Source organism: Lithobates pipiens, unplaced genomic scaffold, assembly GCF_037356315.1.
Source record: "Lithobates pipiens isolate NorthernLeopardFrog02 unplaced genomic scaffold, aLitPip1_a1.2 Scaffold_22, whole genome shotgun sequence".
NCBI lineage: Eukaryota > Metazoa > Chordata > Amphibia > Anura > Ranidae > Lithobates > Lithobates pipiens.
In genome coordinates, this window is record NW_027507784.1 from 156,961,024 (window position 1) to 156,976,457 (window position 15,434).

General features: G+C 43.2%; 1 protein-coding gene across 1 annotated transcript in view; it reads left to right on the forward strand.

Annotated features, from left to right (window-relative positions):
* The first annotated feature begins 336 nt into the window (after positions 1 to 336).
* The window catches only part of CPO (carboxypeptidase O), a 200,785-nt gene continuing 185,687 nt past the window's right edge, over positions 337 to 15,434 (forward strand). Inside the window, exon 1 of the mRNA XM_077448499.1 lies at positions 337 to 452. The gene's annotated coding sequence lies outside the window, so the exon portion shown is untranslated. The remainder of the gene's footprint in view (positions 453 to 15,434) is intronic.

The following is a 15,434-nucleotide window of genomic DNA, read 5'->3' on the forward strand; positions in this document are numbered from 1 at the left end:
AATGTGCATGTGCAGAGATGTACTTGTCTATATATATATAATATTCGATTCTTTTACATTTTCCTTGACATACGCTTTAAGACTTGTTTTTTTATGTATGTTCTTTTGTGTTCCCACGCAAAATAGACTAGAAAGGTTTAAATGTCTGCATTAAGCAATCCATATATTAGTAGTGTCTAAGCATCTTGATAATGAGAAGGCCACAAAAGGCCACTTAAGTAACCCAACATTCACATTTTTCCACTGTGTTTTGTGATTACAGCTTCTTAAATAATACACAGATAATAACAGTACGGAGGATCACCGAACAGCAAGCGGTGCTATTTTTCCACATCTATATGCTGTAAAGTGAATTGTATGAAACAGTGAAAAACTGTATATATCCAGCATCCCTACATGATAACTGGATGCGATTCTAGTAATCTTTGCTGTGCAAGCTGCTAACATCCTGGGTAAGTCATTGTCATGTGCAGACTTTATAATGACATTTGGTTACATTATCAATGATGATCAGGGACAAGCTTATACGGTATGTCTGTTTAGATGCTGCAGGCCAGACATATGCAGCATCTATTACATGTAAATTAGGTGCAGTGTGGAGCTGCTGCCGATCTTGGTTACTGTGCTGAATTCTTATATAGAAAAGCTTTTTCATTTTTGCATGCCTGGTGACTGAAAACATAGATAGATAGATAGATAGATAGATAGATAGATAGATAGATAGATAGATAGATAGATAGATAATTAGATCATCAGAGCAGCCAACATATGTGAATAATGTACTTTAGACATTCAAATGACATTTTGCAGTACCACTGATGCTTCTTTAGGAATACTCTTTAAAAAAAATGAAATAAATATGCATCTATGACTGTGTATGTACATCTGTATGTTTGGATAAATTCCAGATGATCCTCATCCATCAATTACAGTAAATGTATTTTTATTTTAGTTATTCCTTTTGTTATATTATGCAATTTTTATGCATTGCAAAAACGGGTATTATAACGGAATATACATATGGTATTAAGTATGTTAAATGTATATTAAACACACACACACACACACACACACAAACACACATAGATTATACAGAGCCACTCAACTATTTTACTGTAACAAAGGAGGCAAGCACAATATCTCAAGGTCTCTGTTCTCCTGAGCTCAGCTTGCGTTAGTTGTAAAGGTGAAGAACAGTCACCTAGTGCCATCTAATGGCTATAAAACATTCCAGTCTCTGTGGATAGGAAATATTTATTGTGATTTTTACAGGGATTCATTTATGATGCATTAGCTAATGCAGCTGTCAGCCTGTAACTAGGGATGCTAGAAATATTGTGTAAAATGTCTGGAGTCCAATTTCCACTGAATAGTGTTCAGTTACTAGCTTGAGGAAACTGTATAGAAAAAAAGTAGGACAGCAAAGATGGCCCTGATTACAACAAACCACATTCTCATCCGATTTACAAACAGCTATTTGGTAAAGAATACATTTTTACCTTTTAGACCCTATGATTACTCACTAGGCACTGTAGGCATGTGCCTACGGGTTCCCTTCCTAGAGGGGCGCTCGTCTGTATGTGACATTGTACGGCCCTGACGGTGGGAGATTTCACGCACCATCCAGGATTGTGTTTAAAACTGACACACACCCCACGGTACCGGCACTCGAACAACCCCCCGGCCCCGCTCCCTCCCCCCCTGTGAGCATGTGCTCTCCGCCATATAATCCAGGCTCCGCTTCCCCATCTGCGGACCCGTGACTGAAATGGCGGGTGCCGGCGGGTGGAGGGGAGGGAGAACAGCGGACAAACGTCGCTCACCTCCCCTTCTTGCTATGACCCGGAAAGCATTGTCAGGAAGGGATGTATTGCAATTGCAATTCAGTGACGTCCAAAGGTCTTTTAGACCCTGCATTTCTCATTAAAGAGAACCTGTCACCTAAAAATCATCATATAGGGGACTTTTTATCCCCTGTGTAATAAAAAAAAAAAAGTTAAAGTGGTTATAAAAGCATAAGTTTTTTTTATCTTAATGCATTTTATGCATTAAGATGAAAAACCTTCCACGTGCAGCCCCCCTAATACTTACCTGAGCCCCATCTCTATCCAGCGATGTATAGTCCTCTTCATCAGCTATCCGGGTCCTGGAGGCGCCTGTTCTAAGACTCATCTTTGTGCTTGTAATTTTATAGTTTTATAAGGGTCCATTCACAAAGCGGTATCTACTGCTTTAGGATCAGCTGTAAAAGAATTCATAACGTTTTTCAAAAATTATTTTGTAATTCACTAAAACACATTATAAAATAAGGTATTCATTAATTCATCGAAATTTTCAGTATTTATCTCATGAAATCAATCAGTATTTTATTGCATGACATCACTGGAATGTATACAACTGTCAGTTTTTTTTTTTGCTGTCTGTGCCCTTGTTAGAGATTCACTCTCTCTATCTCTATTATACTATTCTACTATTTCTCCTTATCATTGAAAGTGAAAGGAAAATAAAATTCAAAATTTTGGGTTGACATCAGAACACAAACGGAGGGGAAATCTCCCCAACAGGACACAGATGGGGGTTCTAACCCTCCCCTACTCTATCCAAAATGAAAAAAAAATAAACTTTTGCCATTATTTACATTTTAAAGTCATTGTTTGCTGTGATATTTGTCAAATTCATTACTATAGCTTTGGACATGTCTGTTTTGTCTTGCTAGAGAGTAGCCATTGTGGAAGATTTACTAAAACTGGAGCCTGAGAATCTGGTGCAGTTGTTCAAAGTAACCAATCAGCTGCTAAATTCAGCTTGTTCAATGAAGCTTTGACAATATGGCTCCATTCACATTCGCAACTCCAAAGTCGTGCAATTTCCATTGCGACTTTACATTGCGGTTTTGATGCAACTTTGGCTGGGTGTGACTTGGATGCGACTTTGGCTGTTGACTTTGGCTTTGACTGTTACACAACTGTCTCATTGATAACATTAACATTCGACTTTCGTGTGACTTTAAAGCGTTTACACTGCAGTCTATAGTACTCAAGTCGCATGAAAGTTGCATCAAAGCAGTGCAGGAACGTTTCCAAAGTTGTTGTGACTTTAAGTTGCAAAGATTTTAATGGCTTCTATTGAAATACATGGGATGCAACTTGTCATGTGACTTTGTATCCAAAGTCATGTAGTGGATGACATTTGGGATCAAATGTAACACGCATTGTAAATTTAGTTTTTGCCTCAGGATAATAAGATTCTGAGGGTTAATTATTGTAGGTAGGCCTAACACCAGTCTGACCAGGCTATGTTTGAAAGTTCTGCCTGGTCATGTGAACGGTGAGGTGCACATGGCAGGCTAGAATCAAGTCTGGTTGAATGTTTCGGAATGGCCCTCTCGGAGCCAATCAGTGGGAGTGCAGGGTCCCACTGAGGAGTCTGGGATGGGGTACTTAAACAGGTGTGGGTCACGTGTTCAGGGTTCCAGAGTTGTTCGTGAGACCCGTGTGGTCTGTTCTGGTTCCAGGACCGGGGTAGCCCCGTGAGGTGTCCCGGTCATGGGGTGTTCGACACCTCGCAACATGTTCCTGTCAATGGCCCCTGATGGACCCGCCTGGTCTGGGGTAGGGATCTGTCTGTTCTCGAGACTCGGAACCGGCTGGTCCGAGGCGCTGTAACTGAGGGAGGATTCAAAGCGTCCGGGTGTGCTCTCGGCTTGGAGGGACACCACAGCTCGTGGAAGTGACCGGGGGAGGACTCTTCGGAGGAGGGCCGGCAAGTGGCACCCTAAGAAGTGCCTGGTTACTGAGTTGAGAAGGACATTGACGAATTCACACTTTTCCAGTACCATTGAGGAAGCGGACAACGTTCCAGGTACGGTGGAAAAAGGTTCCTGTTCACCCTCAGTTGATTGTTCAAGTTTTGAGTCAACGTGCTGACTGCCATGATCTCTGGCTAGAGATCTGTTCAGCCTTGAAGTACCCAGCTGCGAGTGGCTACTCTCTGGGTGGATCTAGAGACTTTGTTAAACCTGCAGTTCAAGGTACCCGAGTTCTTCACCCGTGCCCTCTGTTCCCTAAGGCCGCGTACACACGGGCGGACTGTTCGCCCAACTTTGTTCGTCAAACAATCCGACAAACAGTCCGCTCAAAATTTGCATGAACGGACTTGACCACACACGATGAACGAACAGTCCGCTGAAAGCGTGCGCGATGACGTGAACGGCACGTACGACGGGACGAAAAATTCGACGTCCAATACACTGCAATGCAACCTTCGCCGTGTAAATCCTTTCTGAGCATGCGCGAAACTTAGTTTGTCGAACAAGCCTACACACGAGCGGACTGTCCGCTGAAACTTGTCTTACGGGAATTCCGAAAAACGTTGTTCGTCAGACTGTCCGCTGAAACTGTCCGCTGAAGCCCACACACGAGCGGACTGTCCGCTGAAACACTGTTCAGCGGACAAAGTTGGGCGAACAGTCCGCCCGTGTGTACGCGGCCTAAGAGACTGTGTTGTGAAAGTTCTACTGCAAAATAAACCTTTTTGAAAGGACTTCATCTGTGTCAGTGTACAAGTCGTTTAGTATCAACCCTGGGAACCCCTAGAAGTGGAAGAGCAGGCCAAGAGAAGGTAACTGGTAAGCCCATTCAGTCAAGGCCGCCCTGCAATGGGTTATGGCCGCTACAGTCACATAATAAATTGCACAAATGTGAATGGAGTCTTACTCCTAGTAGCTAATTGGTTACTATGCACAGCTGCACCAGAGTCTCTGTGCTCCAGCTTTAGTAAATATCCCCCATTGCCATTCTCTGATGTTCTTCAAAGTGTCAATCCAGTATCCATCTGACAAACCTTCAAATTGATGACACCCCTCTCCTACCAGCTAAAGTTCCTCTTTGTAAGGATACTCGTCTATTCCTAATCCGCTTCTGTCTTGCGAAAATTTTCACCAAAGATATCTCAAAGAGATATTTGTGAAAAACAAAAGTACTCCCACTACATATGACATACACTATATTACCAAAAGCATTGGGACACCTACCTTTACACGCACATGAACTTTAATTACATCCCAGTCTGTATGGTTTAATATTGAGTTGGCCCACCCTGGGAAGGGTGTCCACAAGGTTTAGAAGTGTGTCTATGGGAATGTTTGACCATTCTTCCAGAAGAGCATTTGTGAGGTCAGGCACTGATATTGAACAAGAAGGCCTGGCTCCCAGTCTCCACTCTAATTCATCCCAAAGGTGTTCTGCCGGGTTGAGGTAAGGCCAGTGCAGGCCAGTCAAGTTTCTCCACCCAAAACTCCCTCATCCATGTCTTTATGGACCTTGCTTTGTGTACTGGTGTGCAGTCATGTTGGAACAGGAAGGGGCCATCCCCAAATTGTTCCCACACATTTGGGAGTCCTGACCTCAGCCAAATTTGGGAGTCCTGACCTCAGAACACCTGGAGGAATCTGACTGGTCTGCTCACAGTTCTGACCTCAACCTGATAGAACACCTTTGGGATGAATTAGGGCGCAGACTGAGAGCCAGGCCTTCTCTTTAACATCAGTGCCTAACCTCACAAATGCGCTTCTGGAAGAATGATTAAACAATCCCATAGACACTCTCCTAAACCTTGTGGACAACCTTCTCAGAAGAGTTGAAGCTGTTATAGCTGCAAAGGGTGGGCCAATGCAACATTGAACCCTACGAACTAAGACTGGGGTGCCAATAAATTTAATGTGTGTAAAGGTAGGCGTCCCAATACTTTTGCTAATATAGTATATGTTCCAACAAGGAATTGGACCATTGCGAATACATAATATGCATGGTGATTGTATTATGTTTGAAGTGATTGGGAGGTTTACTCAGCAAATTATGTAAATGCTTTTATATACACAAAAAAAGCCTCTGAAAATCTGGCGAAATGACACAAGAAAATAAATGTTTCACTAAATGTAACACTTCTGCATTTTTTTTCATAACATCAAAGTTTATTGAGAAGAGTCAATAAGTACTAAATTGGAGTCGCAGCTCCAAGCAGTAAACAGTGAAAACAGTTCGATGCAATTTAGTTTTAGTTTTTTTTAGTTGCAAGAAGACGTGACAAATTGTAACAAAACATGGTATACAATTCAGGATAAATAAACCCCAGGAGTATCTCAGGGGGACACATGGGTTCCCTGTCTCTGAAATATAATGTCATACAGTCCTGGTAAGGTCATGGTGTGAATCTAACCATCAATACAGTTAGTTAGCTAGGAAAGCTGAGGAGAAAGAGTAGGAAAAAAGGGAGTCTAGAAAGAGTCTAAAGAGTAGGGAAGCTTCCTGGAAAGGTTACATGCGCATGGAGAACATCGCTCTTATCTGTACTAGGCAAGGAATTCCATCAAAAGCCAGCATGTTAATTAATACAACAGGTAGAGAGCCTTATGGGATCATTTAACGATCCTTGAGGAGATCAGCATATGTCTGAGAGCATGTGAATTCAAACCAAGGAGACCATGTTGCGTGAAAGCGCTCAACTTTCTCTGTGGACTGGGCTACGGTCTCTTCCATTTCACGAATCTCTGACACTCTGCGCAGCCACTCCCGGACAGTTGGTGTCCGTGATGACTTCCAGTAAAGTGGAATCAGAGCTTTAGCCGCGTTCAAAAGGTGCTTGGAGAGTGAGAATTTGTATTTCTTAATAGGGAAATTGGTAATGTGAAGAAGACAGTTGATTGCATCAAGTTTCAGTTTTGTCTCCGTGATTTGAAACACTAGTCTCCTGACCAAGGACCAGAAGGGCTGTATCATTGGGCATTGCCAATATATGTAACATAGTGCCCTTGTCTTTGTGGCAGCGCCAACAAGAGTCTGACGTCAGCAGAAACCATGAGTGTAACTTCATGGGAGTGGCATACCAGTGAGTTAACAGTTTGTAAGCGGTTTCTTGTGTTTTGGTACTGATAGAGCATTTGTGAGCAAATATACAGGCCTTCTTCCATTGTTTATGTGTGATTGAGATGTTCGATTCTTTGGACCATCGCTCTCTGAGTTCATCCCCCCCCCCCCCCAGGGCATCACCTCCCTGAATCCACCTATAGGCGAGTGATGTCGCTTTAGGAATCGGTTCGTCTGTCATACAAACTGTCTCTAGCTCAGTCAATTGTCTACAAAAGTTCGTCCTGACTGGCATGTTATTAAGGTAGCTATGAATTTGAATATAAGTCCATAGTGGTAGGTCAGGTGTATGATTTTATAACTTAAGAACTGCATAGTCTTTGAACCTGTCATTACCAAAGCACTGTTTAGCTAGGAGTGGTTTTCCTGTAGTGGGTGAGTAAAGGAATTTATTTCCCAAGCCAGGGGAAAAATCAGGATTGTTGTACAGCGGAGTTAGTGGGCTCAAGTGAGAGGAAAAGTCATTGAGTCTCGTTAGTTTATGAAAAATATCTAGTTTGGTGCCTATGAGAGGATGTGACTTCAAGTCAATGGATTGGGTCGCCCAGGGAATCCAGGGTGAGAATCTGAGTGGAGTCGGGTGCACTGCATCTTCCATCTCCACCCAGTCCTTGAGTTTGTAGTGGCAATTCCAGTCCATAATCCTGGTGACGTTAGAGGCAAAATAATAGTGTTGATAATTAGGAATACCCATTCCTCCCCTATCCTTGGAAAGTGATAATAGCGCAAATTGTACTCTAGGGCGTTTGTGCGCCCACACAAAAGTCGTCTGAATAGAGTGGAGGGTTTTAAAAAAAGCCTGTGGGATTCTTATTGGGATGTTCCTAAAGAGGTAAAGGACTCTTGGCAATATGACCATCTTACAAATTGCCGCCCTCCCGAACCAGGAGAAGTATCTCGGGTGCCAACTTTGGAGGTCTGATGTAATTGCTTTTAGTAAAGGTGGGAAGTTATGCTCATATGTTTGTGACAGCCTGGGGGTCAGCCATACTCCCAGGTATCTAAGAGCTGAATCTACCCATTTAAATGGGCATACTGATTTGACCGCATTAATGGTATCAGCGGGGATGGAGATATTCATTGCCTCAGATTTGGTGAAGTTGATTTTAAAATTGGAGATCCAACCAAACAGGGAGAACTCCTCCATCAAAGGGGGAAGTGAAGTGGTCAGATTAGTTATAAAAAACAATAGGTCGTCTGTGTAGGCTGCTACCTTGTGCTCCTTTTTTGCCATTGTAAACCCCTGTATTCTGCTCTCCATGACCACGCGTCTGAGAAAGGGCTCCAGTGTTAGGATAAATAGCAAGGGCGAGAGAGGGCAACCCTGCCTCGTTCCATTGTGAATTTGGACTGGTTCTGATAGTGAGCCGTTAATTTTCAGCCCTGCCGAAGGGTTTCTATACAGGGAGGCAATCCAGGTCATCATGCGTTCCCCCTTGCCGCATGTATCAAGTTCAGAGCCTTAATAACATTGTCCCTCGTCTCTCTCCTCGGCATAAATCCTGCCTGCTCTGAGCCTATCAGGCTATGGAGCAAGGGCTTCAATCTGTTGGCAATAATTTTTGACATAAGTTTCACATCTAAATTGAGCAAAGATATGGGCCTGTAGCTCGCACAGGCCGCTGGGTCCTTGTTCGGTTTGGGCAGGACTGTGATATATGCTGAAAGAAAAGCTGTAGGGGTCTCTATGGAGCGTGACATGGAATTCAGAGCATTCAGCAGCGGCCCCAGCAGAGTGTTGAGGAAGGTTTTATAATATATGGCCGTAAAGCCATCCGGGCCTGGGCTCTTCCCCTCCCTGAGACCCTCAATGGCTTGTTGAAGTTCTGTGTCCTCTATGGATTTTTCTAACAGATCTATATCTGAGGCTGTCAGAGTAGGCATATTGGATTCCTTTAAGTAATCTAGTATAGCTTGTCGTCTGTTACCATGGACATGTCCAGGTTTCTGCTGTTCGGGGAGGTTATAAAGATTGGAGTAATACGCATGAAAGTGGTTACCTATTTGTCTAGTGGTGACCTTGAGTTTCCCTGTCCCGGAGCGGATGCCTAAAATATTTTGGCTTGAATTGGCTGTCCTCAAGGCTTTTGCTAGGAATCTACCTGTCTTGTCCCCATGTTCATAATAAACTTTTTTTTTGAAAAATAGGAAACGCTTGGTCTTGGCGTCGATTGTCTGCTGGAGAGCTCTCCTAACCTCCAGGAGCTCCGCAGCAGACTGTTCAGTCAAGGATTGTTTGTGTCTTGTTTCCAATTCCTGAATCCTTCCCACCAAAGGTCTAATTTCCCATTCCTTTTCTTTTTTACGTTGGGCACCTAATCTGATGAGGACCCCCCCAATAGAACATTTGTGGGCTTCCCAGATTGTCAAAGGGTCCATGCCTGGGGTGGTGTTGACAGCAAAATACTCTTTAAGCGAAGTGGCTATTTGGGGAAGCAGAACTGGGTCAGTCAACAGTGACGAATTTAACCTCCACGTTTCGGATCTGGGGGGTGGCTTGGTCAGGCCCAATGTCAGGGAAGTCGGTGCGGGCCTGAGAGATCAAGTCAAGGTCTCTTTGTGTAATAAAAATGTAATCTATCCGGGAGTAATGCCCATGTGGCGTAGAGTAAAAGGAGTAGTCCCTGTCTTCTGGGTGGAGGAACCTCCAGGAGTTTATGAGTTGCAATGAGTTCAATAGTATTTAGATTTTTTTGAGAATCTTATATGTGATATAGGTTTTTCCTGTGGAGGAATCCGTGAGGGGGTTCAGAGGCAGGTTAAAGTCTCCTCCGAGTATCAAAAAAACGGTGCAGAATCCTTTAAGTGCATCAATCATTCGGTTGGCGAAGGTCAGATGGGAGGCATTAGGGAAGAAAACATTGGCTAGCGTGATGGGGGTGTCACAGAATTTCCTTTTCAGGAAAATATATCTCCCCTCCGGGTCAACTAATTTGTCCGTAAGTTCAAAGGAAGCAGACCTACTAATAAGTATGGACACTCCCTTTGATTTGGCCAAATCATTCGTTGAGTGATGAGCTTGTGTGAAGTATGCGTCTGTCAGTCTAGAAACTTGGTGGGTTCTGAAGTGAGTCTCCTGTAGGAAGACAAAGCGAGGCCTACCTTTTTTAGGTTCCCTGAGAAGGGCATTGCGTTTATGGTTGGTGTATTTCGACAACCAAATCCGTCGGATTTTGTCCGTCGGATTTTGTCCGTTGGATTTTGTCCGTCGGATCTTGTCCGAAACTGTTGCATACACACGGTCGGACTAAGTTGTCGGAAAATCCGATCATTCAGAACATGATGACGTAATTTCGTTACGATGGGACTACGTTCAGGCTAGTAGTCAATAGCTTTGATGTAGGAATTTGATCTGAGCATGCGTGGCACTTGGTCCGATCAAAATTCTCTACACATGAGTATGTCCGATCGAACCAGTTGGTCGGGAAATATTTCCAACATGTTGAAAAATTGGGTCCGACGGATATTCCGACGGAATCAGTCCGATGCATATCACACACAGTCGGACTATCCGACAACACGGTCCGATAGGACACATTCCGACGGATTCTCCGACCGTGTGTACAAGGGCTAAGAGACAAACCTTGTTATTTTCTATCACATTTTTCCAGGCCAATTGATAAAAGCAAAAGGCATGGGTAGCTGGACAGTGTTATGGGAAACAGGTACCAATGCACGAAAATACTTTTGCAGCAGCAGCAAGTTTTTAAATAACGCTTAAAACGTAATATTAAAAATACACATTTGCTTTATTTCAATGCTTAGGGGTGCGTTAAACCTCAGAATAAAGCAGAACACCTGTAGGATGTATGCCCACAAAAATGGCATTGAAAAAAAATTCTGTTTGTAAATGATCCGGGGGATCCCAGGTGATGTAATAGGCTACATATAGTCATGACTTTCAACCAGTATCCCAGGCCAGTTTGTTGACATCCAGCTGCCTGCAGGGGAGCTGTCATTTGCAGTGAAAGTCATTATGTTTGTGTCATCAGGGGAGTCATTTATTGTGCTTAAAGGGTAAGTTCACCTTTACAGAGAATCTGTAATGCCACGTGCACACGACCTGACTTTCTTGTAGACTAGGTCTGACGGAATCAATCCATCGCACAATCCGATCGTGTGGGGGCTAATCCAGTCGTTTTTCACATAAAAAATCAGATGGACCTAGAAATAGAACATGTTTCAAATCTGTCCGACGGACTCAATTCCTATCGGGAAAACCATTCGTCTGTATGCCGGTCCGACAGACCAAATACGACACAAGGGAAGCTATTGGCTACTGGCTATTAAACTTCCTTTTTTAGTCCCGTCTTACGTCATCACGTTCAAAACTTAGTCTGTTCGTGTTTGCCAAGTCTGTTCATTCGGAAGGTCCGTCAGAACTCCGCCAAAAGTCAGGAAGACCGTCGGACCTAGTATACCGGAAAATTCGGTCATCTGTACGCGGCATAAGGTGACCTTATACTGGACCCCCTCTTCTTTCCCCCTGTCCCGCTGTACCAGAGTCCCATGATCTGTCAAAAACTGGGACGCTGCATCATCGGTCCTGGCATTTGAAATCCTACTGGATTTCTCTCCTCCAGCCCTGACAGGATGGGCTAGATGGAGTCTGATTGGCCAACGCCATCCATGTGACAGTGCTGACCAATTAGAATGCCTCCTATCCATACATGCTGAGCAGTACGGATAGGTGAATAATTTGCTGGGATTTTAAATCCCCGAACTGGTGAAGCGACCTCCCGATGTCTGACAGCGGGGGATGGCGGGACTACAGTACAGTACACTTTAATGATGGATCTACATGGATGGATGACATAGGATTTATACTGTGGGACACTTTTTTCCATAAAATACTTTTTAACTGTTTCTGTGTGTTTACTTTTTTTGTGGGGAAAAAGTAACAAGGGGTACTATACTTACAGTATTCCAGATTTCAACCCCCCCTGCTGTAGACCCCTACATCCACCAGCTGGGGATGTACCTGCTGTAGACCCCTACATCCACCAGCTGGGGATGTAGAGATGAGGGCCTTGTCTTCATCAACAAGGGGCCAAATTGGCCAAAGTACCCTCAGCATGGTATGGGCATGCAGCATGCAGCCCAGCATGGATGGTTTAGGAGAAGGGGGTCCCCCCAAAATCCAATGCAGACCTTTGTGTTTGATAGGGGTTTGGTATACATTTTTCAAGGGGACCCTATCAAAAAAAAAATTAATGGACACACCCCAAAATCCATACCAAACCCTTATCCTAGTTACTGGTCTGGTATGGATTTTTAATGGGGCCCAAGCAAAAAAATTGTGTGGGGTCTCCCCAAAATCCACAGCAGACCATTTTCAAGACATGCAGCCTGGCTGATCAGAAAGAAGAGGAGCAGCGAGCAAGCTTCCCTGTTCTTCCTGAACCATACAAGGCAACATGGCCTCAACATGGAGAATATACCTTGCCATGGAGGTCCCTTTAAACACACAGAAGCCATAGGGAAATTATTTTATTGAAAAACATGTCCATGATCCATAAATTCTACTACAATCTTGTTGTCCAGTTATGAAGATCACAACAATCCCACATCAATAATCCTCTCACAAATGACAGCACATTGACTGGCTGCTGAATGCCCACAAACTGACCAGTGATCCAGGCTGACATTAAATAATCAAATATCGTCATGACCATATTTGAGTTAGTGAATATGGAAGCATATGTGTGTGTTTTTAGAGAAAGATTGGTGGTGTGCATTACAATGAATCTCAAATAGACTCATGAAGGCCTTTAGCGGTTCAGTCATTGCAAGCCAGATGAAACTTCGTAGACGCTAGTTAAAAATATTGATTGGCCCTGCAAGCATAAAGGCATCATATTGCTGAACACAATAGCATCCTTGTGCAAGCCAAAGCACAGTAGTTCATTGCAGGTCTCTGATTTGTTAAGCAATTGTTAGCTTTTATTTTTTTGAATAAAACAGTGTTTATGACTCATATTCTAGACCATGAAACTAAATGCTTTGCTTGTAATGTTAATGCTTGTAGTAGTTTGCTTAGTATTTTGAAAGTGACAGAATAACATTAAATGAAAGAAAAATGTTTTAAAAAAAGGCTGTTTAGACCTATGTAATGACTTTTTATGAAAACATTTAATAATCCATAAAACTGTTGAGTACTTGACTATATAGCACATTATTTGTAGTCAAGGCTGCTGTTAGAAATCCCTGTACAGCCTGCCTGACAAGGACCCCTGAAAATATCAAATATTTTCACTAAAAGGCCATGGCCGTGATGCTGTGTTTTGCAGCCATAGCAGATATTATACCCTCGTTGAATAAGACCTATTCAATTTAATAGAGCAGCGACTATTGTCCCACACAACCACTTGCAATGCATTAGTGTGGAGTTAAAGCAATATGCCTCCTCACTGCCTGTCTAATATTCTCTGAAGAGCGATCCAGCATAGTAAGTACAGTTTACTATGGTTCAGTTATGAATAGACACATGGGCAAAAGGTACTGATCTCCATCCTAAAACGATTATGGTGTTCCCACAACAGCTTCTGGCAGGAGAGGAGAGGAAGGAAGCCCGAAGTGCAGTGGGGACACACAGAGGGTCCAGACAATCCCTGTGCAGTGCAGCCATAGGGAGAAATCATTCCAGCGCTGCAGGAGGATGCACAAGAGTCACAAGGCAGTACAGCAGGCCCTCCTGCTTGGCAAGTGCCTGGGCCCCCATTTTGAAACTGATGGGGCCTGGGCCTGGCACTGACTTATCAGCGGCCCTGTTTTTAATTATCTTCCCAAGACATGTATGTGCTTACATGGAAGGAATTAAGACATTTTACATTTGCAGTTTTATTGAAAATAGGAGAAAACGTTGCACAAGTGTACACCTGCTCAACTTTTATAATTGGACAATTAAAAATAGAGCAAAGTGAAAAAATAAAAATCTGCTCTTATGGCAATTTTCCCAATCCATTCCTGCAATCTGATTCTCTGGTTTTGAATTCTCTAACAATCCATACTACATTTGCTTCTAAACAAATGTTTTTACATTAAAAAGATGTCCCTTCTTTCATACAGTTTGTTATCCTCTAATATACATCAAGAAGCGTATAAATCAAAACCAAAGAAAATTCCCAGCTCAACTTGTCAGCCAGCCTGCAACTAACCGAATTGACCTGTCTCACAGTTTGCGTTAAAAACAGGGTTTTTGTTTGCACACATTTTGCAAATACATATGTAAGCTGCGGAGGCCGCGACAAGGTACCCCAGTATTATCTGCAGTCCTAACTCTATACATTTATTGTACATTTTATATCTAACACAAACTGTTAGATAGGTGAAGTCATTTATTTGTTTGCAGGCTGGCTGACAAGTTGAGCTAGGAATTGTCTTTGGTTTTGTTTTACATGCCTCTTGATGTATATTAGAGGATACCAAACTTTATAAATGCTGTGCTAAGGAGGAACATCTCTTTTTAATGTAAAAACTTTGTTTGGAAGAAAATGAAGTATGGATTATTGAGGAATGCAAATCTCAACTAGGTTTTTTTGGGGGTTTTTGTTTTGCATGTGTTTCCCTTCCATATGCCCCTTGCTGCTAAGGCCAGTTATAGGTGGGGGCAGTGGCCATTTGTTTGTACTGTTGGAATACTGGCAAGGGGGCGCACTGGACACCTTTTCTGTGATAGTGCTATGTGCTGGGTGTCCAGTGTGCCCCTGTGCCTTTAAGGAGGGATGGGCTCCTTCCAGGCTCATCTGCCACCTGCAGATAATACTGGGGTGTCTTGTAGTGGCCTCCGCAGCTTACGTATGTATTTGCAAATGTGAGTACACTAAGCTCTTGTTTTTAATGAAAACTGGAAAGTTAGTTGCAAGCTGGCTGTCATAAACCAAGAACCAGACCGAGACAGAAGTACAATTAAATCACACTTGTTTATTAATAAAAAATAAAAAGGTAAATAGAGTAAACATAGTCAAAGCATAGCCATAGTCCAGTAACCGGATCGAGTAGTCAGCCAGGCCAGAGTTCAGTAACCAAATCAGGTAATCAGCCAGGCCAGAAGTCAGGGATCCAAGTAAAAGAACAGCAAGCAGGATAAGGAGCCAGAAGGGATGTCAGCAATCCAGTCTTTAAACGGGAACTTAGGAGATGGTTTCTTGTGATGTGACCAAGGCAAAGGCAGAGATGAAGTGAGCTGGACAGCTTTAAGTAGGCAGGTCAGACGGGCAAGATCAGGAACAGCTGGTAACTGTGGAGAAAAATGAGAGCTGGCAATTAGCCGACAGCTGAGCAGCCATCCCACAGAAGGAAGGGCTAAGCCAGCCCTGACACTGCCTGACAAGTTGAGCTGGGAATTTTCTTTGGTTTTGTTTTACATACGTTGCCCATCCATGTGCTCCTTGCTGCTAAGGCTAGTTTTAGGTGTGGCAGTGCCCATTTGTTTACATCAAGAGGCATTCCCTAAAATATGGGCCTCCTTTTCAAAAAACTCTATCTATCCAGAATCACCTTTTTTATAGC